At 43.1% G+C, this 23581-nt stretch overlaps 1 protein-coding gene across 2 annotated transcripts in view; it reads left to right on the top strand.

Moving 5' to 3' along the window:
• Positions 1-23581, top strand: part of LOC119176383 (protein O-mannosyl-transferase Tmtc3) — a 395223-nt gene that overhangs the window by 197610 nt on the left and 174032 nt on the right. For both annotated transcript variants that reach the window (XM_037427640.2, XM_075877560.1), the window contains exon 3: positions 19650-19688. The gene's annotated coding sequence lies outside the window, so the exon portion shown is untranslated. The remainder of the gene's footprint in view (positions 1-19649; positions 19689-23581) is intronic.

The raw sequence follows: 23581 nt of genomic DNA, 5'->3' as shown, positions 1-23581 counted from the left end.
GACAAATGCTAAAGTATATCGGAGGTTACAAAATCAAAATTATACACAAGGCACGAGAGTTGTTACTACTGAAGGTCAATAAATAAATAAAATGTTAAAACAACAATGCCACTGGCATGATACTGCATAAATCATAAAACATGGTTACTTGCATTTCTACAAAACTGTAGCAATTAATTCTGATATAGGTCTGTGCAAAAAGAGTATTCATCACCTGTTGTTGCGATTAGTTACATTGCATCGGGACTATAATTACAGCACGAATATCTAAGAACTACAGCAAAATAAAGGAGTTGTCATAATTTCAGATTTATAAAAAATGTTAAGGTATAGTTGTGAAATATGGAACTTTGTGCTAGTTTTTTATACGTATAGGTAGTCACAGAGGTTTTTCTTTCACTTGGTCGACGTGGAAAAATTACGGCGTTGCTTCTCCGAGCCCCCGCGAAAATGTTCTCAAGAGAGAGATAAATGATAGGCGAAAAGCGGGTAAATTTACTGAAATGTAAATACTATCACTAGGTAAAGGGTGCAAGAAGACGTAAAGGTAAAAATATACACAAAAAATTGAGAAATAGTATTTGATATAAAGAAGAAAAAAAGGGCATGCATGATTACCGTGTTTATTGATCGGCGAAGAAATTATGGCCTGCAACACAGCACAATTTGGTGCTTCTTTGTTTCCAAGCCTGCTGCTTAGGTGCAGCTGAAGGCGGGGAAATTTCGCGAACATGTTCGGTTTCTATTTAAACAGTGGTCGCTATATACCTGACGCATACGCTTATTTACTTATTGCCCACGCTCTTCTTGTGGATCTACCCGCGCCATGGACGAGTGGGAACAACCAAAATATTCCGAACGGATACCACAACTGATCCTGCATGCATGGTGCGGTGGCTGCAGGGGGCTGCTTTCAAATTGACTCGTGGTCCTCGGCAGTGATCGATCAGAGCCAAGTCGGGAGCACCAACGCCGCTCTAGGGGGACATGAAGATGGGAGCGATAGCGAGCTAGAAAAAAAAATAGTAGACAGAGAGAGAGCGCTCGCACAAGAGACAGTTAAATAGACCAATGCTGCGACAAGAAAGAAAAGGCAGTGGTAGCACAAGAGGAAAGGGTGCGGCACGAATTGGGGTGAGAGACTGGTTCAATTAGAATAATCGCTTTTTGTTATTAATTCATTGCTCGTGCCCGGGCCGACAGGCGCTGAACAATTACACTGAGTACGCGACGATTTGTGGTTACCATGCATCGTCCTTTCTCTCGGGACGTCGCCACTTTACTCTCCGAAACTTTTTTTTTCCGTTTTGCCGTTGTTCTAGTTGTTTCCTTGCACTTTCTGTGTTCGTTTCTCCTTCTCAGGTGGGAACGGAGTGGGCATACATTGTCAGCGAAATTAATAAAGCGGCTCGAACAATAGGGGTGCGGCCAGTCCGACCACCGAACCCCCTTCCTAACACTATACCGCTCCCACTCGGTAAGTCGTCAATCCTTATTGGTCGTGAGTGTAAAAGAAAAAAAAAGGATGAAAGCACCTCACTTATACGAAAGTGAAATGATTTAAAGAAAAAAGAAAGCTTTAACGGATAATAGTAATATTGAAAAACTTACGCATAAATTTGAATAGAAGAGACTTCAATTTGGGCTAGGCGTGCAAGGCGTACGTTCTTTAGTTTGCGGGGCGTATATTGGTATTTGTGCGGCACTTATCCCGAGTTCTTTCGCTCTCTAAATGACAGCCCAAAAGGAAGTGCAAATGTGGTTCAATTCATTATTCTATTTCCCTTCGAGTCATCCATTACATGAATAGTGAATGCAAAGGTATTTCTTTCTTTGCGTGGGGCTCCTCTGAGCGCCAATTAATGGTTTCGGTATTAATTAAGACCTTTTTCGCAGTAACGATAAAGGTAAGAAATTATGAGAGGCTACGAAAATTACAACAAAGACATCATCCGCGTGGCGAGCCTACGCTCTAACTTGATTTACCGCACGCGCGCACGTCCGAGCTTTCGTTACGTCTTTTATACTCCATTAATTCTCGCGCCCCTTGGCAGTGATGATGGAGGCCTGCGACCAATGTATCATCGACCTGGCATTTATTTTTGTTCTCTACGTGGGCACTGCTCACGGAAGGTGCAAAGGAAAAAAATTCAACAGGTGTTACTTTCTTCTCCATGCCCCATATTATGCTTTGTGCTTGAGAAGTAAAGACAGTGGAGCGAACGAACACTGAAAGACGTGTACACCATTTTGGCTATGGGTTTTGCAGGTCGTTTTTTTTTCCTTGACTTTGGGTCACAAAAATATCTCGCCCGACCTTTCGCTATAGTAAATTGGCATTGAACCAAGTAAACGTGACTGGAACCAAATTAGAAATAAAGTATGAAAACATGTAATCACACTGATTGCAGTTTGATTATTGTATTTATTCATCGAAGTGTTGCCTATTTATTGCTTGATAGCTTTATACGCTTCCTTTGTCTTCAGTAATGAGCGCCCATACACGCAAGGCAATAAGTAGACAGCAGAAGTCGACCTTTACAAACAGATTGCCAATTCTGAGAGTGGATCAGCGATGGCGAGGAACAAGAAGCGGCGCACATTGCCCCAAGGTCGTACGCATGAAACGTGTTTTTTTCATCGTTATTTTTGTTTCGAATAACTTTTTGGGTCATCCTCGGTGGCTCGTTTGTATTCGCACTTCTGCTTCCACCAACATTATACACTCGGCCGGACGGACGATGGGCAATGAATAAAATGAGGGAGAAATTCCTTACAAAAACACCTAGGCGGAATGCAAATCAGCTTTAGGTTCTCTTTTTAATTTTTTGTAGCTTTATGAAAACATCGTTCAATTGCGAATTTCAAGCAGCTGGTCAGCGCCAGAGAAATTAGAAAAAGGAGAGAGACCAGGAGTGAATGGTCGGCTACTCCCTGCCGTGGTGAAGGCCTAACAGAATAATATATATGGGAACAAAATAACATGGTTAACGTGCCTGTGCTCATGGAAGGACAGCGCCGCACAGAAAAAGGTGCACAAAAGTGCTTTGAGCGGCCTTCTCGGTCGATGATCGAGGGAGACGATGTTCTGGTTGTGCGTTTAGGCTCAACGCACGTTCATTCCTATAAGAGATTGGTGCAATACAGAACAGCAAACAACTGACCTTAAATAAATTATGTAATTTCGGAAAGGAATAAAAGGATGACCCAGCTTTGTGTTTGTGCGTGTTTGTGCGTATGTGACAGAAGAAGTGAGAAAAGCCTTGGAAGGAATGCAAAGAGGCCAGGCTGCTGGTGGAGATCAGGTAACATCAGATCTTCTGAAAGACAGAAGACAGATTGTGTTAGAAAAAACTAGCCATCTTGTTTACGAAATATCTCTTGATGGGGAGAGTACCAGAATCTTGGAAGAATGTTAACATCATCTTAATACATAAAAATGTGTTGACAAGAACATGAAGAACTACAGGCCAATCAGCTTGTTCACCGTCGTATACAAGCTATGTAACAAAGGTAATTGCTAACAAAATTAAGACAACATTACAACTCAACCAACCAAAGGAACAAGCAGGATTTCGAACTGGCTATTCAACAATACATCACATTTATACGATCAACCAGGTAATTGAGAAATGCTCAGAATACAATAAACGACTATACATAGCCTTCAAACATTAAGAGAAGGCAATTGATTCAGTAGAAATATTAGCAGTCATGCAGACACTGCAAAATCAGGGCGTCCACAAGGCATATATAAACATACTGGAATAAATACAGAGGATCAGCTGCCACGATAGTGCTCTATAAAGAAAGCGACAGAATACCTATGAAGAATGGTGTAAGACAATAAGGGAATACAATCTTGCAAACGCTATTTACCGCGTGCTTACGGGAGATTTCAAGAGGCCTAGAATGGGAAGAGTTAGGGATAAGGGTTAATGGAGAATACCTTAGTAACCTGCGCTTCACCGATGGCATTGCATTGCTGAGTAACCCAGGGGACGAATTGCAACTCATGATTACGGAGTTAGACAAGGAGAGCAGAAAGGTGGGTCTTAAAATTAATCTGCAGAAAACGAAAGTAATGTACAACAACCTCGGAAAGGAGCAGCGCTTCGAGATAGTTAATAGTGCTCTTGAAGTTGTAAAAGACTATGTCTACTTAGGGCAGGTAATAACCGCGGAGCCGAACCCCGAGATTGAAGTAACTAGAAGAATAAGAATGGGGTGGAGCACATTCGGCAAGCACTCTCAAATTATGACAGGTAGATCGCCATTATCCCTCAAGAAGAAGGTATATAACAGCTGTATCTTGCCGGTACTTAGCTACGGAGCAGAAACCTGAAGACTTACAAAGAGGGTTCAGGTTAAATTGAGGACGGTGCAGGGAGCAATGGAAAGAAAAATGGCACGTGTAACCTTAGGAGACAAGAGGAGAGCAGAGTGGATTAGGGAACAAAACCGGGGTTAAGGATATCATAATTGAAATCAAGAGGAAAAAATGGACATGGGCCAGACATGTAGCGCGCAGGCAGGATAATTACTGGTCATTAAGGGTAACTGACTGTATTCCCAGGAAGGCAAGTGGGTGAGGGGGAGACAGAAAGTTTGGTGAGCAGAGGAGATTAGGAAGTTTGAGGCTACAAAGTGGCAGCAGCAAGCACAGGACCGAGTTGACTGGCGGAACATGGAAGAGGCCTTTGTCCTGCAGTGGACGTAGTCAGGCTGATGATGATGATGGTGTGTGTGCGTGCGTGTGCGTGCGTGCGCGTCCGTAAAGGTGTGCGTGCGCGTTTACAATTCTGCTTACTTCTTCTCTATCTCAGGCAGAACTCAGCACTTCTATTTATTCTGAAAAAAAAAAAACATAGAGTACATTCCCTTACGTTCGTTATTATTTGCTGACGCAGCACCGTTTTTCGACGACAAAGCTGTATTAAAACTTTTAAATAACGTTGTCTCTCTTTTATTTGGGGGGGGGGGGCTGCTACAATATTAATGCACTGTATAGCAACTGCTATTAAGTCCTTGATTACAAGCGTCTCGCTAAGGAAGTAGAACTATAAATGTTTAAATTTTCTAATATTTTACTGTAGCCCAGAATACTCTCGTGTAGGCTTACGTTTTATTGCAAACGTTACTAGTAAATGCCATATTTTACGACAGATATTATTTACGAAATTTTCTGTGACTCTTTTTAGGCCCAGTCACATTCCGTTTATATTTACACATCAAACTTTCTTGTTACGCAGTCACTCACCGATGCACTGGCCTGGCACCTTTGTCATATGTATACTTCTTGGTTCGTCTTGCATGACGAAGTAACAGAACACAGACAGGCGCCGACTCGCAACTAAAATTTATTTTGGGAAAGAACAGCTGATATATATGTGAAATGCAACTTGAGAGAAAATGAAAAAAAAAAAGCACCCGAACAAGAAGTACATCCAAACACGCTGCAAGCAAAGAAAAAAAAAGATATGCATAGGTGCCATCTTCTGCAGGTGAAGTAAAGATAGGATTTTTCCTTGCTTGCAGCGTGTTTGGATGTGTTGCTGTTTTGAGTTTTTATTGCGTTTTATTTTAAGTTGCACTTCACCTATATATAAGCTGTTCTTTCTCAAATACATTTTAGCTGCGAGTCAGCACCTGTCTAGGTTTTTTTACATCGTCGTCGTCTCGTGTGCGCTGTTCAACCAAGATGAACGCATACCAGCTCTCTCAAGCTTCCATCCTTATAATTCTTGGTATTTGCGTCGTAATGCTCCACATTCATCAGACTTACGCCATGCCCTAATATGTATACTCATCGTGCGACAGCGCTTTTGTCTGTCTCGCTCTTAGTCCATCCGTTCTTGAAGTCAAAATATTTAGTTCGTCAATGCAATCGAAGATTCTTCTGCTCACGCTTACCTCGGTTGAAAGGGGTCTTAAGTATTGCCACATTGATCTACGGTAGCCGCCTCCCAGTTTGATACGTTAAGACATACCAATTTAATCATTCAGGATCATCTGAGCTTGAAAATGAGGATCGCATGTACCGTGCTGTGGCCAAAAATTAGCGCAGTGCTTCCCAACGTTTCCAAATTGTTTTTCGCCCTTCGAAGTGGCATGCACTGTCTGACTGCTTTTAATTCTGAGAGTAAATTACTCACATGGCCTTCTCGCTTTATAGGCCCAACCTCATGACGCTTCTTGAGCGGAAGGTTTTTATAGTGTCACTCGTGATATTTACCGGCGAGGTTTTGTGCGTGTGTGTGCGTGTGTGTGTGTGTGTGTGTGTGTGTGTGTGTGTGTGTGTGCGTGCGTGTGTGTGTGTTTTAACCCTTAAATGCGAGCGACACGCCAAGTTTCAGGGGCAGCGCAGCTTACGATTACGATCGTTTTCTCTTTCGTCTCGGTATACACAGGCATCGTTGCTATGCGAAACGACGCCTAATTTTGCCCCTTAACCCGAAAGTGCGCCGCTGATTAATAGACCCCTCTGGCGCGAGCGTTGTACTAAATCTCTGGCTATTAAAAGTGACTCGAAGTGGTGGAAAACTTTTTGGTGCGTAAAACGGGCGCCCGCTTGCAGAAGGTCTCATCGCGTGCTGCGCTTGCCACACTCTGCTGCGTTTGCTACATTAAAATGGGGGAGAAAGGGAAAAATTCAGCGAAAGCGCGGAAATCCCTAGCGATCCGGAACGTTGTTTTTTTTTCTCTCCCCGCTGGATAAACATACCAAGAACGACCTGGAGCGAAACGAAGAAAGAAAGGAGCACGGAACTCTGTACGCACGTTGAAGCTATATAGAAGGTAGGTCCCTAAAAGTGCATCTACTTTTCCCTACATTACCACTTTTCGGATTCCGTACTTTTTTTGTTGGTGCTTTAAAGTTTCTCGTGACGCTTCAGCAGCGTAAACTTGTGGGCGAAATAAAACAAAAACAAAAAACTCGGAAATTGGTGTGTATAAGTAGAATAAAGAGACGCGCTCGATGTTCATCAAGAAAATAAATATCTCAACAGCACAAATTGGGCACACTTCCGCAGCAGAGCGCAATGTACCGGTAAATGTAATTTGGGACTATTTTTGTTGCTGTAATATTTGCAGCAATTATAGATTTTTTGTTGGTGTCCCTTTTGCATTTTGTACCATATAATCGCGATGTAATTGGTGGGCGTGAGTTTGTGTTTCTTAAATATCTTATTTAAAGGTGTTTGTCTTCATTTATAGAGTATAGACGAAAGCCACGTCTTATAGCCTCCAAATTTTAATAGGTGTTGAGTTGGAAAAGTCGATGTTTGGTGGTATACACTCATTTTACGCAAACTTGTGCGTACGAAAGACGAGTCTATATTCTATCGTTTGGAATGTTTATAATGAAATTTCAACCTCATCCTCTATGCAAAGACAGAACAAAAAATCACAAAATTCTACAAAAGACGATTCGCTTCAATAGGCGCTGATCACATCTTGTCGTCAAATTAAGGCTGATTAGATAAGGTCGCTGGTTTATTTTTTCTACGGAAAACTGTTGCTTTACCTTGCTGTTGCGGGATAACACATGTGCAAACAAAAGACAAAGCACAAACAAAATACAGTCGACGGTATTGGTAAATATGCTTCAAGCAATGATATATAATGATAAAGCTTACGGAGATAAATCTGCGCCTAATACTGTCGATATAATAACGTGCGGACATAGTAACATGGTTTTCGTTAAAGTTTTAACCTGATTTTGCAGATTTTCAGTGCACACACACACACACACACACACACATATATATATATATATATATATATATATATATATATATATATATATATATATATATATATATATATATATATATATATATATATATATATATATTGTTAGGGGCGCTGGATAAAAGAAAGCAAACACAAAACAAAAACATGTTTGATTTTCATAATCGTGTCGCATTCTGCTCAGGTGGCCTTTCCAGCCCCCTGAGCTTATCTGCCGTTGCGGGTATAATCAAAATGTGTTTTGGATTAGTGCAAACTGCTTCAGTATGTAAATTAGCGTGAGATGATAGTGCGGCTTAATATTTGTAGCTGTTCAATTTCTGTTGAAAAAGAGCACATGCTGCCAAGTGAAACAGCCTGGGGCTTGCTGCTCATATCAAAACACCGCCAGTCTACAGCGGTGCTGACATCGCGACCACCTCGCCAGTGCATAACGGTTTCAAAACTTCCTTTCCTGGTCGCTAATCCCGCTCGTGCCCAGTTATTTAATACTCGTATAGATGCGTCCGCTATGGAGAGAGATGGCCTTTTGCCCACAAAAGCTCGGTGATAATTAATGAGGCTGTGCCTGAGCGGCCCTGTTTATAGCGCAGCGTATGAGTTGTATTTGCTCAAATGCGGTGCTGGCGAAGCTTGATCTTCCAAAGCAAAGGCGCTCTTTGTAAGCGAGCAATAAATACGCACTAAATACACGAATGCACAGGAACCTGCGAGTGTATAGAGCGGCCAGTGGGCACATCCATAACGTGGCGGGCCTCATGTCTTACCGCTAATGCATTTCAGGCTGCGCTTAGAAAAGGAACAGGCATCGATGCAGTTTGACCGTGGTGTGCTGGCACATTAGCTCATTACCTTATTATAACTTTCGCACAGAGACCGATAGGTATGCCGCATGTCACACAAGATTGACTGGCTGTGACGTTTTGTGTGATCTCTCTCTTTCTCACACGCTCTTCATCTTTACACACCTGACTTTCAAACTCACCCGTCTTTTTCCACAGTGTAGGATGGCGTGCCTGTTATTCTGAACCGATTAACCTCCCGGTCTTTTCCGTGTCTCCTACAGCCTTCCTTCGCCATTTTTTTTTTCGAATACATCTCTGCCTGTATTCACTATAACATCCTGCATTAGCATTGTTTGAAAAAAAGTAATCCGAGCCGCTCGTGATGCCCACATTTAAATAGCGTTGCCAATTCAACATTGGTAAACATCACTTACGAACTAATTCTGGCTTTCACGAAAAGTTCTTACGCTGAAAATGTTCGTAAGGTGATTGTTCGGCATATATGTAAATCCCTGACAGATTGTTAGCTGAGCCGGTCCACCAATGGTAAAGAAATTGAACCCTTCTGAGCGAGAAGCATCGTTAAATCGGCCCGATACGCGTTGCGAATGAGGCCCCTGGTGCGTTTGGCTTCTGTAAGCGCACAAGTCGTATATTTAGAAACGTTGCTTAAAGGGACCCTGCAACACCTTTTTTAAGCACAGTCAGAAACCACTGCTGGTCAGTAGTCAAAGTTTAGAAAACATTATAGTGCAGCGCGCTGCCTGAAATTCAGAGCTTTTTTTTAAGTCAGCCAAAAATGATGCCCCCTTCTCTCTGCCAGTTATGCCATATACCCATATCACTGTGCCATATACCCAACTTCATGGCCATTGCCTTATTTCTGCATGAAGAGCTCCATAGTTACCACGGCCGCCGCAGTATGCCACCATGTGCCCGCTCGCATGCTCGCAATGGCATTAAATGTAAGTCACATGTACGAAGAAAAAATGAAAAGAAAGTGCTCGAGGTGATGACACATGCTTCAAGAGATGAGTGGCCCCTTGTATCCACCTTCCTGCAGGCAAAGCCTTCAGTGCGCACATTGGTAAAAAAAGAACAGAGAAAACGCTTGAAGCGTGCTATTCGCTCTTACTTGATGGGTTTGAAAACTTATTGCGGCAGTAGATCCGTGAGGCAATAAGATTTTTAATGAAGCCACTCGGCAATTCCTTTGGAAAGTGTTTTAGGGTTCTTTTAAGCTATGTCTGAAATTTGGGTTGAAACTTTTGCGATGAGGTTGCATCAGGCTTTTAGTTAAGCCCCAAAAAGAGTTACAAAACCGGTAACGGCAACGTACAGCGCATGTAGTGTGCTTCCAAGCACGATCCACCTCGTATATGCGTTCGCGTCTTAGTTGCACGACATAACGAGCGTTTGTTCGTTATTGTGAACCATTTTCTTGACCTTTGTACATTTCGCATTTGCAAGTGATGCAAACGATTATCATTGTGCCACTCGCGTTTACCACAGCAACGCTACAATCGCGTATATTTTTCCAGCGATGCTGACTTCAGCTAGCCTAAGTGTGGCGCACAATGTTGCCACCAATTTCGCTTGGTTTAAGCACAATTTGCTTTTGTAATTTTTTTCATAACCATACCTGACAAGACAGATTGAGAATTATGGCAGTCTAGATTGGGCACTTCCAGGCTTCTTATAAAGAGAAAGACATGGTAAATTTGTTCCTGCTAATGTTGCCGTCTAATTATCGTTTTTTTTTCAAATGAGAACATTGCTTTTTGTTTGTGTTCACATGTTCGCATCTTGTTTGAAGCGCCATTAAGATATCTCTTGTATTTTCCTATGCAATGACCAATAGGTCTCTTAAATAAATGAAATAAATAATTATTTAAAAGAATAAATTAACTTTTCACCACTAGGCGAGTCTCGCGAATAATGTTGGCTGATTATTCGGTTTTAAATGCAACATTGTGCATTTTAAAACGTATAGATTTTCGCACAGACTCAACTTCGGGTCTTTCTGTCCGGTTGAACAAACTTATCTCCCCATCGGAGTCACGGCAACATTCCCGACGTTTTGCGTACCGAAAGCACTATAGATTAAGAATTTACACCACGATCGCCTTCGTAATGCGACAAGTGTGGTTACATGCGAAAACACTGAAGTGTTAGAATAACAGCCTAGGTTTTTTGATAACTGAACTACGCATATATAAAAATATAAATAAAACAAAACACAGACAGAGGCTTCGAAAAGAAACTATAGTAACACAAAATCACTTTGGTAAATAAGACAATGCATTGCAAAGGGCTAAAAGCAGGAGAACAATGCTTGGAGGGCCATTCATAAATAAAGTAAAACGAAATTCGCCATCAAAGGCTGGTTCGCCTGCGTATTCACGCGGTTATGTCTGCAAGAGAATCTGCTTTTGGGGCTTCGTTTTTATGAAGTGGAAATTAAACAACCGCATTGACTCAAGACGTGCTTGTAATTAATGGTTAGGAAATTTCACAGAGCGCAGTATTCATATGCCCGTCATAGACGTGATGTTCTGAGATTACATTTGCATTACTTTTGACAGCATATAAGTAATCCCGTTCATATACAGAAAAATTCTAGCAGACCCGACGCATTGCCGGAATCGATATCACACGAAGCAGTAAGCTTGTTTAGCTGCACATTAGCCACGCTTTCAGCCAAAGTGTATTGAAGTTTTTTCTGTAATTAGTGTAGTTGCTTGCATATTTTGGGCCTACCGCAGTCGCATTGACTACACTGGTGTCCAAGCGGTAACTGACCATCCGACCAAAGCGCCGGCACCCGTGCTACAGCCCAGGCGTTACTTTTATCGAAACGTAGTATAAGCGGTTTTTATTGGCGTGTTCGTGCGAAGTCAAGCAATTCTATAGAATATAGCTTAAATTATAGGAGTACATACGTAAAAATTTGTGTGTTACATTAAAATCTATCCTTTATAACGGACGTATAGATATGTATTTCTCTCGCTCAATCCACGAAAAAAACGTCTTCTGAAGTTTTTGATATATATTTTTGTTATTTTGGGTTGATTTGCACGGTGAATTACCTGGGTCGCATATTACAGTACCGCGGGCCATATTAATCTTGCATTTATGCCTCACGTGACTGTGGGAACGAATTTCACTATGCGCACAACAGGTATGCCATTTTATCTTTGTCATGATCTGGTATCCGTGTTCGCCATACTCTGAAACCCTATCATGCCAATTTCGGTATACACCAAGTCACGGAACGAGACTATGAGAGCGTCGAGACTTACGCGGCTGCATAGATAGCAATGGTCGAAGTGCCTTTCGCTAATTAACAAATGCTTCATATAGTATAAAAACTTCAGAGGCCGAATTGAGAAGCTCTTACTGAGCAGGAGACGACTGTGTGAACATAACTACTCGCATCGCATGAGGGCACAGATACGCGTAATAAGTGAATCACTCGCAGAGCGACTTGAATAAATCTTTCGTGCAAAGCTACGGCAGATCCCACTTACCTGGCAGATCGAGAGTGAAATAAATAAAAGGAAGTGACAGGGAGGTTAACCTAGAAGAACTGGTTTGCTACCCTGTACAGGGGTGGGGAAAAGAGTCGGAAAGAGGATAAGATGGAGAAATATAAAATAAATTAGAAAACATTCACATGCACACACATTCAGGGTGTTCCGATCACAGTTGTTTGGACAGGCTGGTTGAACGCAAGAAGCGCAGGAGCGCCTTCACAGCCTTCTTTTGTGACTTAAAGCCCTGTCGGTAGCGATGGATTCTTTCTTCCGAAATGTATGGTTGTCTAGGTCTTCTAGTTCATTGCAGAGTGACTGTCTCTGAGAGCAGTATTGTGGGCATTCACACAGAATGTGCCAAGTTGCTTCGTCACTGCCGCAATGGTCGCATGCAGCAGTGTCGGCCATTCCTATGCGGAACGCACACACATGGTTAAATGCGACACCCAACCATAATTGACACAGCATAGTAGCGTCTCGTCGGCAAAGTTCCGGAGGAGTTCGAAGACTGAGAGTTGGGTCTAAGGTACATTATCATGCATGGGTGAAATGTTGATTGATTTGTGGGGTTTAAAGTCCCAAAACCACGATATGATTATGAGAGACGCCGTAGTGGAGGACTCCGGAAATTTCGACCACCTGAAGTTCCTTAACGTGCACCCAAATCTGAGCACACGGGCCTACAACACTTCCGCCTCCATCGGAAATGCAGCCGCCGCAGCCGGGATTCGATCCCGTGACATGCGGGTCAGCAGCCAAGTACCTTAGCCACTAGACTACAGCGGTGGGGCCATGGTGTGAAATGTGACTCGTGCCATTGCGACGTGGTGCTCTTGCGAGCAAGCATGCGGAGTTACCTGGGAATCGGTGTTGTGTGAAGCAGGCGGATGGAACGTAACCATGTCGCATTTTTTCATTGTGCGACACGTCATGAAATTATGCTAAATATGTGCACAAATGTTGCACGCACAGACATGTTGAAGAGTTCAAGATATATATATAAGCGGTTGTTTGCACTTGCGCAACGATGTCATAGATAGATAGATAGATAGATAGATAGATAGATAGATAGATAGATAGATAGATAGATAGATAGATAGATAGATAGATAGATAGATAGATAGATAGATAGATAGATAGATAGATAGATAGATAGATAGATAGATAGATAGATAGATAGATAGGTAGATAGATAGATAGATAGATAGATAGATAGATAGATAGATAGATAGATAGATAGATAGATAGATAGATAGATAGATAGATAGATAGATAGATAGATAGATAGATAGATAGATAGATAGATAGATAGATAGATAGATAGATAGATAGATAGATAGATAGATAGATAGATAGACGGACGGACGGGCGGACGAACGGACGGACGGACAGACGGACAGACGGACTAACAGACAAACAAACCGGACGGAAGGAAGAACGGAAGGACGGACGGACGGGCGGACAGACGGACGGAAGGACGGACAAGCGAGAGGTGTGTGGGCGGAGTTACAGAGGGTCAGAGAGATAGGTACACTCAGAAGCAGCAAGAAGTCCGCTAAAGAATGCTTCGCATTAAAAGGTTCTGTGCAGGCATAATGTTGGTGGAACGTCAATTGTGGTGGCGATGCTGGCTATCCAATTTTATAAACATTTCATACTTGATGCTATGATGCAAGCGTCACGTCGGGTTAACGTCTGTTGTTTACTTAAGCTCCATCCACTGAAGTTGGTCTTTGTGGCCCTAGCCAGTGCTACCAACCTCGTGAGCCCAACTGCTACATATCAGGTTGCCGCTTCTGGTGTTCGAAAAATCGATGTTGCTCCTGGCATCGTTTCGCAACTGTAAACAGGTTATATAAAACATATATGCGACTGTTCAACATACATCTGTGCGTACAACATTTGTACATATATTAGGCGTCATTTCGCAATGCATCGCTCAATGAGAGAAATTACACCACAGTTACCTTATTTCCGCATGATTCGCTTGACATCCATTCCCTTTGAATGTGGTATCTGCCGGATGTTTTACTCATATTTTTACGTTAGGAAAATTTACTCACCAGGCCTTGTTATTATGGACGTGCGAAGAAGTCTGTTTCAAGCTTATTCCTTTATTTTTACACAAATGTTCGGAATCAACCAGTGAGCGTGGGTATTTTTTTTTCACTTGCACTTATCATGAGCAACCGGTCAGTGGAAGGCAAGACCATTTCAGGAATAGAGCGTCGATGGACGTCTCTTTATGAAGTAAGCGTGGGCATACTGACGATTGGTCACTTTTATTGGCATACTTTAAGCCGAACAAGTGAACGACGAGAAGTATACAGTAACACAAATCTAGAGTAACAAAGAAGTCTCAAAAGTCAATGAGTTTCAGCAGATGGTTATTTTAAAACAGTGGTTTTATTCGTGGAAGAAATTATGCCAATGGAACACCTCTCAGACGCCTTGTCGCCGTTGCCTGTGCTCTTTCAAGCTTGCCCGTCCCGATCGACGTGTGGGCTGACTGCGTATGGCCATTCAGTCATTGCGTTGTCGAGAGGACAAAGCCGCGCATCTCGACGGTTGCTCATAAATTGGCGGTGGAGGCCAGTGGCGCGCATCCGGTGTCGCTGCCCACAGCCGCCGCCTTGGCGAGCCTGCCGCGCCGTCGCACCATTGTCTGGGCCACGCGCACAACCGATCGAAGCAAATCCCAGCGGCCGACGGGCGGGCACAGAGACGCTGCTCGGACGGCTTTGAAATTATAATTGGAGGCACGCCGGGCGTTAACCAAATTACGCGATCGCCGGAGACGACTGCCGTACGCGACGACGAGTGGGTGCCGCGCGCTCCAAGGCCCGCCGCTTTGTGGGCCTCAATTATTCAGCTGCCCTCCCCACCCTAGGCTGGCGCTGCCGCTCAGCTGGCCCCGAGCGCGCCGCGGGCTGCGCCGAAATCAGCGCGAACGGCGGCACTTTCCAGAGCGCGCGACGTAGCCGCCTGAACGCCCCTACGACCGCCAGCTCGCTGTAAGCCCTCAGCGCCTAATCGGTCCGACGGCCATCTTCCGCGCAGTGGCTGTCGCCTGCGGAAATTGTCGCCAGTTCCAGCAAAACTACATCCGAAGCGGCGTCTGTTTGCTCCAATCAAAGCGCTGGCTTTACGGTCGCTACGGTCGCGTGCGCGAGAAAAACAAACAAGCAACCAGACGCGGTCAGCTCTATAAAGGTTATTGCTCGAGTGAACGTCTCTTGTAAACACGAACATTCTCTCTCTCGCTCTGTTGGCGCTAATGCGGTGATCGAACAAGAGCTGGTGATTGCTTACTTTTGTTGGCTGAAACATTGGTCGGAATATTGACAGTGCAACTCCAGTAACAAAAGTATGCCGGTGGGCAGACTTTTGTTAGACGCACAAGGGCGTGGTGAAGTTTACCCTTTGGGCAAAAAAAAAACAGCACTAAAAATGAGTTACCACAGAGTAGATTGTTATGTTGTATAAGAGTAATGCGCGCACGAATATTAGCACCTTTGCAAGTTAGAACTTCGTGGCACCTAGAGCCGTGTTTGTGACGATTCCCGGTGATAAACGGCGCCCCTAGATTTCGGAGCTTTTATTTTCAGTTTCTCTTTTTTATAAGTATGTAAGCAATAGTAACTCTTCCTTTCTTTTTCTTCTTTTTTTCTTTCTTGTGTTCTTGCTTATGTTTGTGTCTACATAACTAAGGATATACTTGAGGACGTAAGGAGAAAACTGAATGGCGCTTTCAGTGAAAAAAAAGTATTGTACAAAAAAAGAGAGAACACGTCCAAAAACTGTTTACGTTTTTGCTGTTAGATTTCTTGTTCCATCTTCGAACAGTTCACCCAAAAGTTTCCATACTCAAACTTTATTGCGTGGTTTTTCAATCATATATACATATATATATATATATATATATATATATATATATATATATATAGTGGGAGTAATAATTCAATGGGCCAGTTAGTCTTCTTGAAGGTATGGGATATGGCACAACGGGAGCGTTGTCAACAAGGATAAATATATATTCAAGGATAACAAGGATATATATAACAAAGATAAATATATTTATCCTTGTTGACAACGCTCCCGTTGTGCCATATATATATATATATATATATATATATATATATATATATATATATATATATATATATATATATGGGATATGGCACAACGGGAGCGTTGTCAACAAGGATAAATATAATTATGTTTGTTATATATATCCTTGTTATCCTTGAATATATATTTATCCTTGTTGACAACGCTCCCGTTGTGCCATATCCCATATATATATATATATATATATATCCTTGAATAAAGGAAATCACGCTGGCTACGGAACAATAGAGAGCACAACGCACACAGATACGCACATATACACGAAGGAGAAGTTGGTTGTGTTTCGTTAAAGTGTACGTACTTATAACATCACCAGCGCTATTGTGTTCTGTAGAGCGTACACGCAATTCCTTGCTACGGGAACAGGAGGTAAGTGCCGCAGCTTCAAGTTCAACCCGAGCCATAAATGCTGTACTGCCTTCAGTATCTGTCGCTCCGACTTGTAGAAGTGGTCATCACGTTGGTCCATGTCTTCTTGTAGAGTGTCATCCGGAGAACACATTGGAGAGTCTGACTGTCTCACATTACGTGTGCTTGAAGCAGCTTGTCTATAAACTACATCGAGTTTGATTCGGTGAATACGTGCTTAACTTTGCTCGCATATTTCTCGAGGCATATGAATGTTTCAGGAAGGGTATGTTTTGTGCCGTGCTCAGTACTGGTTTCTCGTGTCGCACCCTAGTTATGACTGTATATTGAAGTGAACGCCAGTATACCGTATATAGTCGCCGCACCTGTTCTTGAGAGAAAAACAGCAGTTGTCTCTGATGCTGTGTCATGTGCTGTCCTGGAATCAAAGTCAGCATGAACGTTGCTTTGTACATTGCAGTTAGCTGGCAACCACTGCAACATTTTCAGCGCAATATCTACTTCATGTAATGCCACTGCCACTATACAATGCGGTGAATGCGTAAACCACTCTGCAGACATGACCACATAAGCCTTGGATTGTGTGCCATGAAATGGGCGTGCTGATACAGTTTAAGGTGGCTGAATAAAGGTATAGTGTTATTTTTTTTTGCATACACACTGTTGAATAGAACACCAAGGACAGACAATTTTTTACATATCGCACGGTTTGGCATAACGAGCGTGCGTCCGTGTCTTAGAATAACACGCCACGCAGCACGGATAAGTAAACAAAGTCGCGAATCGTGTACATCGCGATCATTTCGAACAACCTTAAGCCTTCCATCCTGTTTTACGCTTTCCTCGAAACCTCATTATGTACCTCACATCTCGAAAGAATCTTCTCGCAGGCCTTATACATTGTGCCTGAAAATTACTTTTAACGAGGCGCAGTGCTGGCGGCGATGCCCCATCGGTACTTTTTGTTGTTGTTGTTTTTTTTTGCAAGTGTCGGATGTCGCTTGCCCGAAAACCACTGTTCTCTACGTGTCGCTAATGAGAAAACAGACCCTCGCGGCGTCTCAAGTGCAGCGGCAGCGCGTGTTTTTTTAACCTCGTGCTACATCATAAGAGCTCGCGTTGCTGCGCTTTATGGAACTGCAGTATTTTTACGCCGTTCTTTAAGGAAGGCGCAGAATATCGTTTGTCAGAGACCCCCAAAGAAGCTGGAGGTGTGAAGCGCATTCCTAGATAGATTTGCTCTATTTGAGTGCGCTTCATGCTGGGAAAGTAAGCCGCCTCCCTTCGCTGATGTAGCTGATGTATAAGTGCATATTGAATGCTATCAGATGAAGCACGCCGGCTACTGAGGCGCTTCCGCTGAGTTTAAAAGAAATGCAAAAGAAACTATAGAGCGAGTGGCTCTTTCATTCATAAGAAATTAATTTATGCGTTCGATAATTCAAGAAAGTAATTAGGGGAAGTGAACCATTTGTCCGCCAACGTAACGAGCGTTTCACCCGCGTAATGGCAGGCGTACACAACGCGTATTCCTGCTCTGCTAATCAGAGAGGATTATTTTCAAGACGTGCAATAAGCTACAAAGCCTGCACATGAAATACGCATCGGCTGTTGCTGCCCTTTCCGCCTAGCGGCAGTGTCCGTTTACTTGGTTTCGTCGTATGTTCGCACGCTCGAAACAATTGATGTTATGTTATAGCGAGTAAGCGTGATCACTCAATTATTCTTATTCATTACGTTTAAAGCACCCCTCAGGAGTACTTTTAAGACAGTCTGGTGAACTGGAAGATGCAGATCGCCGCCCAGGAAACGCACCACGACGAGAATTTCACTGAAAAGAGTGTCATAAAATCGAAGGCACACGTTAATCAAACCTTGCGTGGCATAGGTACTAGCCGGAATAGGTACCGCAGCCTTTGCAAGCGGTGCACAAGTCCTGCCTCCAGCGGTACCGGAGCGGAATAGCTAACGTAAAACACTCGTCCGACGCCCTGCCCTCTTCTTTTTTTTTTTAACACGAAAGTGTTTTATGCCGGGGTTCTCCACAGCGTCACTGACGTATTTCCGTCGCGGATATGACGTGGTAAAATATATACTAAAAGATGGCAAAAAAAACGAGAAGGAAAATGTTCCATAGCGGGGCGTCGGTATATACATCATATACCGTTGCCGGTCCTCAAAGCTCCTCAACTTCACCGCGTTTTCGTCATATGTAGTGAGATGGTGCCACGGCTGCGCGTTGGGCGCTTCATGCGTTTGTTGGAGCGCGCGCACCCACGGGGCATGGTCAGATTATACTCGTGATTTAGGAGAGCACGAAGGTCACTTCTCTCGCTGCCGCGGCCGCGTTTACGTAAGGATGACGCTGCTCACATAAGATGAAGTAAGAATTGTGATAGCTATTAGCATTCGTCGTGTGTATACTTGTGTGTTCGTTTCGTGTGTCTTTCTGTTTGAGCAGCGTGTTTTAAGGGTCGAGATTGGACAGCCGTTAGTCCGTGCTCGTTCTGTGTATGCTCATTTCGCACAGGCTTTCTGTATGACGAGTGCGCTGCAAGTTTCTTGTTACTTGCCGTTCTTCGTGTGGCATTGCAATTTTTCCTGTAGCATTAATTCCTTCGTCCTTGAGGCAAAACAAACCAAAATAAACGCTCTACTACTTCGGTGAAGACATGTATCACTTTCGTGTCAACCCGGTTTCTAAAAAGAGGAATCAGCCATGTTTTTTTTTCTCTTCATCTTCCTATTTCTTTCGCTGTGTGGTATATTGCCGATGGCTGGTTATTTGTCAGAAACTGTTTATTTCATGTTACAGGCAGGAGGAACCCCCGAAGTGGAAGACGAGAAAAGGGACGCCATTGCTCTCTTGCGTACGCTGACATGACAATGTCAGCAAGCAGCTCTTTGTTGTGATGTTTGGCTACTTTCGCGTATCATACCAATGTTTGCAGATAAGGTTGTCAAAAGCAACGCGTTTCATTATTCCCGATGTCTTCTCAATGTCTGCTCCCAGACAAAAACTTTTCGTTGTTTTGTAGAGAAAATACCTGAATGTCTGCGCTTTTCTTTTCAGATGACATACTTCCAGAACAACTGAAGGCTACGGTTTGAAGTAAGCACCATTTCTCTAATGCCGCATGATAAATGCATGTGTTCTTAGAATAACAAGTATGCGTGTGTCTAAAGGGGCCCTGCGACAACATTGGAGAATGACATTTTGGTTGGTTCTCCTGGTGCTGTGGGATGCACCGACATCGTCACACAAGTGGGGACGCCAAAATCAAAGCTGTTATAATTTTAGGTCATGGGACAAACTACTTTGATTTGAAACTGCGGTGACACACATCGGCTATTTTACTTATGAGAAGTGACGTCATGTTATGCGACGTGATGCCAAAGGCCGTTCTTTTTTTTTATTGGCTTGACGAGAAAAGTAGCGTGCAATATTCATATGCTGGTATCTAGGCCATATGAGTGAATGCTAAAAAAAAATAGTACAAACCCTTTTTATACTTTCTCGGAAAGAAATAATTTCTATTTTTAAATGATGAATTTTCAGACTCATGAACTCACACTTGGTCAGCGAGCGCGGCTATGGTACGCCAGCAACTAAAGGTCAAAACGCATTCCGCATTTTCAGCGAGCCGAAAACGCCGTATGCGGTGGACGCCGGCGTTGCCGTAAAACTCGTCTTGCATGCATGCCGAGAAGTGTCCCCGCCGAAAGCATATGTATGTATCTCACTCAGTGTGACCGTGAGAGCGTCTGCTACCCCACGCACATAGTTTGTCGCAGCTATGATAACTACGCTGTCAAAAAGAGGGGTAGCGAGGGACTGTGTGAAGGCCACTATGAGGTGACATTTCTCGCATGTCTTTATGAAACGCGTGCTATGATTATAGAAGCGGTATTTGACGTCAACAGGTGAGTGAAATGCCAAAGAGAATATTTTTTTTGTCGTCGTCTGCTCGAGTTTCGAACTTTGAGGACTCATAACTTCACTTTTCGTGCACCGATTTGCATCCTTCTTGCTGCATTAACTTCAGCAATCATTACTACACATGTTTCGGTGCTAAATAAGCCTGTCGCAAAAGTGTCACAGGGCCTCTTTGAAGGGACACTAAATAGCAAAATGATTTTTTTTTGCGTATTAGTAAAGTACAATTTCGAAATCTTAAAAACGCCACTCTTGCTGCGAGATGACGCTTGGTAAGCGAGAACACGTGCGAAAAAAAAACTGCAGAGACGCCACCTTAAGATTCCCCCTCCACGCACCAAGACGTCATGAAATTCGAAGGTGTCTGCTGCATCTTACGTAGCTTCTAACTGATAAACATGAAGTACGTTGTCATCTGTGGGTGACATAAACCTAGCATGCGAAGTTTCAGAAAATTTTATCGAGCCAATGTCGCGAATATAGTGAAAATACAAAAATTACGTTTTGAAATTGTTCACGTCCCGTGCGCAGATTTCGGGGTGAAATTCAATAAGGAAACTTCAACCTTGATTTTCTCTGTTACTGATGAACTTATAACAGTTTAACTTGGTGCACTAGCGTTCTCAGAGTGTAGTTTGTCAATTTAAACGAAGCCATTGTTTCTCTTCATTGAGCCTTTAAAGCACAATGCAAATGAAGCCAAGGAACTCGTAACAGAAAATTGGCTGTTCTACATGATTATGAAGGAGAGTCATCGTTTTGGTAAGCGTTTTGTGCCAAATGAAAATAAAATTAAGCTGGAACAAAGACGCAATGGTGGCGCTAGGTCGAATACAAAATCGGCGTCTGTTTTCACATGTTCTCGTTTAATTTTTTCCTGCTAATTATAATGAAAGAATTTTAAATAAGTGAGTCATTCGGACAAATATTCTGAATACCTCGAACACTCTGAATAATTGTTGAAGTCATTCACTTAAGGGTATGCAAAAAATAACTTGTCGTCGTTGCAAGTAAAGTATCTCCTCTAGCGCGCAGAGGGACGCTTTGAAAAAAGTATTAAGTGCAACGTCTGTTTGCTCAGCAATGCTTTTTCACTACTTTTAGAACACCTAAGGCATCGCTTTGTGCTCTGGCGTCACGAAAAAAGTAAAGAAGCTCATTTACAGTGTATATTTCTCTACAGACGAGCACCTTTTTTATACAATAAAAGGAATCGCCAATTACAGCCAAAATCCAAGACTCCAAGAGGCTGTTCTGGCGATTTTAATAATCCTTGCACAATGATCCTATCCGACGTTGCGCAACTCATACAAAATCCTGCTCCCGTACCCCCCTCCCCTTTTGTAAACGCTTCCCGTCTTCTAGTCAGCTCGGTGTCCTCGAGGCAGAATTTCCTTTTTCGCTAATTGAAGGCTAACGCCAATCACCTCCTCCCCCTCCCCCCCCCCCCCCCCCATTTACGAGCATCTTCAATCGCTTCATTTCCTTGTATCTGATCCTTCTCAGCCAACAGTTCTGACGTCGTTGTGACCAGGCTGCTAAGAAAAGCAACGACAACGGCATTTTGACGTCATAACGTGGCAGTCCGCGTTCTCCGTGGCGGAATCGCCTGGACGCCACTCAATGCCAGCATTAAATAGCTTGGCCTGTCTGCGGCGTCAGTAACTAAGAGGCTTACACGAGGTGTGTTTGTTTTCTTCTTACGAGCATCACTGAGGAAGCCTGATGTCATCGATGCACCGAAGAGCCCGTCAGCCTGTTTGCGAGCCTTAGAGAGAGCACTCAGCACTAACGCAAATGACACGCACTTTACGCGAAGCTATTCCTATTAAGACACTGAGATATTTTCGTGCACATAGCCGATTGCAAATTACACCAGGTGCCAGGGGATCGATTGCAAATTACATTAGATGCCGTTCGCTTCAGGCAAATGATAGAAAGAGACACTTGAGGGATAGACAGGGAGGTCAACTAGAACTGTCACTGTATCCTATATAAACTACGAGGAGGGGTAACCTCCAAATAAGCCTTGCTAGAAACGATCAAGAACATAATTACATAAACGCTAGTTGTTCCACGATGGTAGAACAAGCATAAGGGCTTTTCTAATGAAATAATCGAGGTTTATCGTGCTTTTTTTTGTTTACTTATGATAAAATCATGTCATCTCTTTACGAGCTGATTGTCGACCCGATGAGCACAAATGGTTCATTCGAAACTTTCCCGAGGGCACTTTACGGCGTCACTGGTATTATCGATTGATGTGAGGACCCCGCTGTAACTATAACCTAAAAAGCTACCAGGTAGTTTTAACTCATAGCACAAGTCACAGAAACACGCTTCAGCCATGATTATAGCCCCTGCAGTAGGCGGTGCGAGAATCACCTGAAAAAAAAAGAAAGTTTTTTTTCAGATGTTATCGCCTTCTTTCCAGTTGAAAATGGTTTACCAGCTCGTCATCATAGATATATACAACATTGCTTTCAATCTCGAGGCAGTTCATTTTGTAGCCTGCAGGTTAGTTTATACACCCAATGCCGCATCGCTGGACGCATTTGAGTGAGCCTTGAATGAGCCCTTCCAAAATGTCGTGGCAACAGTACACTTGAGGGATAAAATTGAAATAGGCGAAATATTTCAGCGTTCATCCTCGGCGAAACAACTGAGCGGTAATTTTTGTTTTAAGCGACCTTGAATCCTCAGACTTTGCCTCTGGTCTTGCAGGAAAAATGTTAGGTAAGTATGATGTTGTACTTCGTGAATCTGTGCTCATAGAAATTTACATTTATTTGCACCAGGCAATAAGAACGATTGCCGAAGCGTGGAATCACAGCAACCACTCTGTTTAACTCTTGTATTGTTAAAGGAACGAATGATGTGCTTTCTACTTCTCGCCCTCGTATGAGTTTTCATGCATACCCAAAAACCAAGAAGCAGCGGGCTGCATGTTCGATAAAACCGAGAATGGAGGAAACAAGCCAGCATTGATTATCGTGTGTGCGGCAGGCATTTTCGAGGGGAAAAAAATCGGTACTGCATTTGGGTAATATCTGGTGAGTACGACGTGG

The sequence above is a fragment of the Rhipicephalus microplus genome, chromosome X (genome assembly GCF_043290135.1).
Source record: "Rhipicephalus microplus isolate Deutch F79 chromosome X, USDA_Rmic, whole genome shotgun sequence".
In the NCBI taxonomy this organism is placed as follows: Eukaryota; Metazoa; Arthropoda; class Arachnida; order Ixodida; family Ixodidae; genus Rhipicephalus; species Rhipicephalus microplus.
This window is presented reverse-complemented; position numbering and strand designations above follow the sequence as displayed.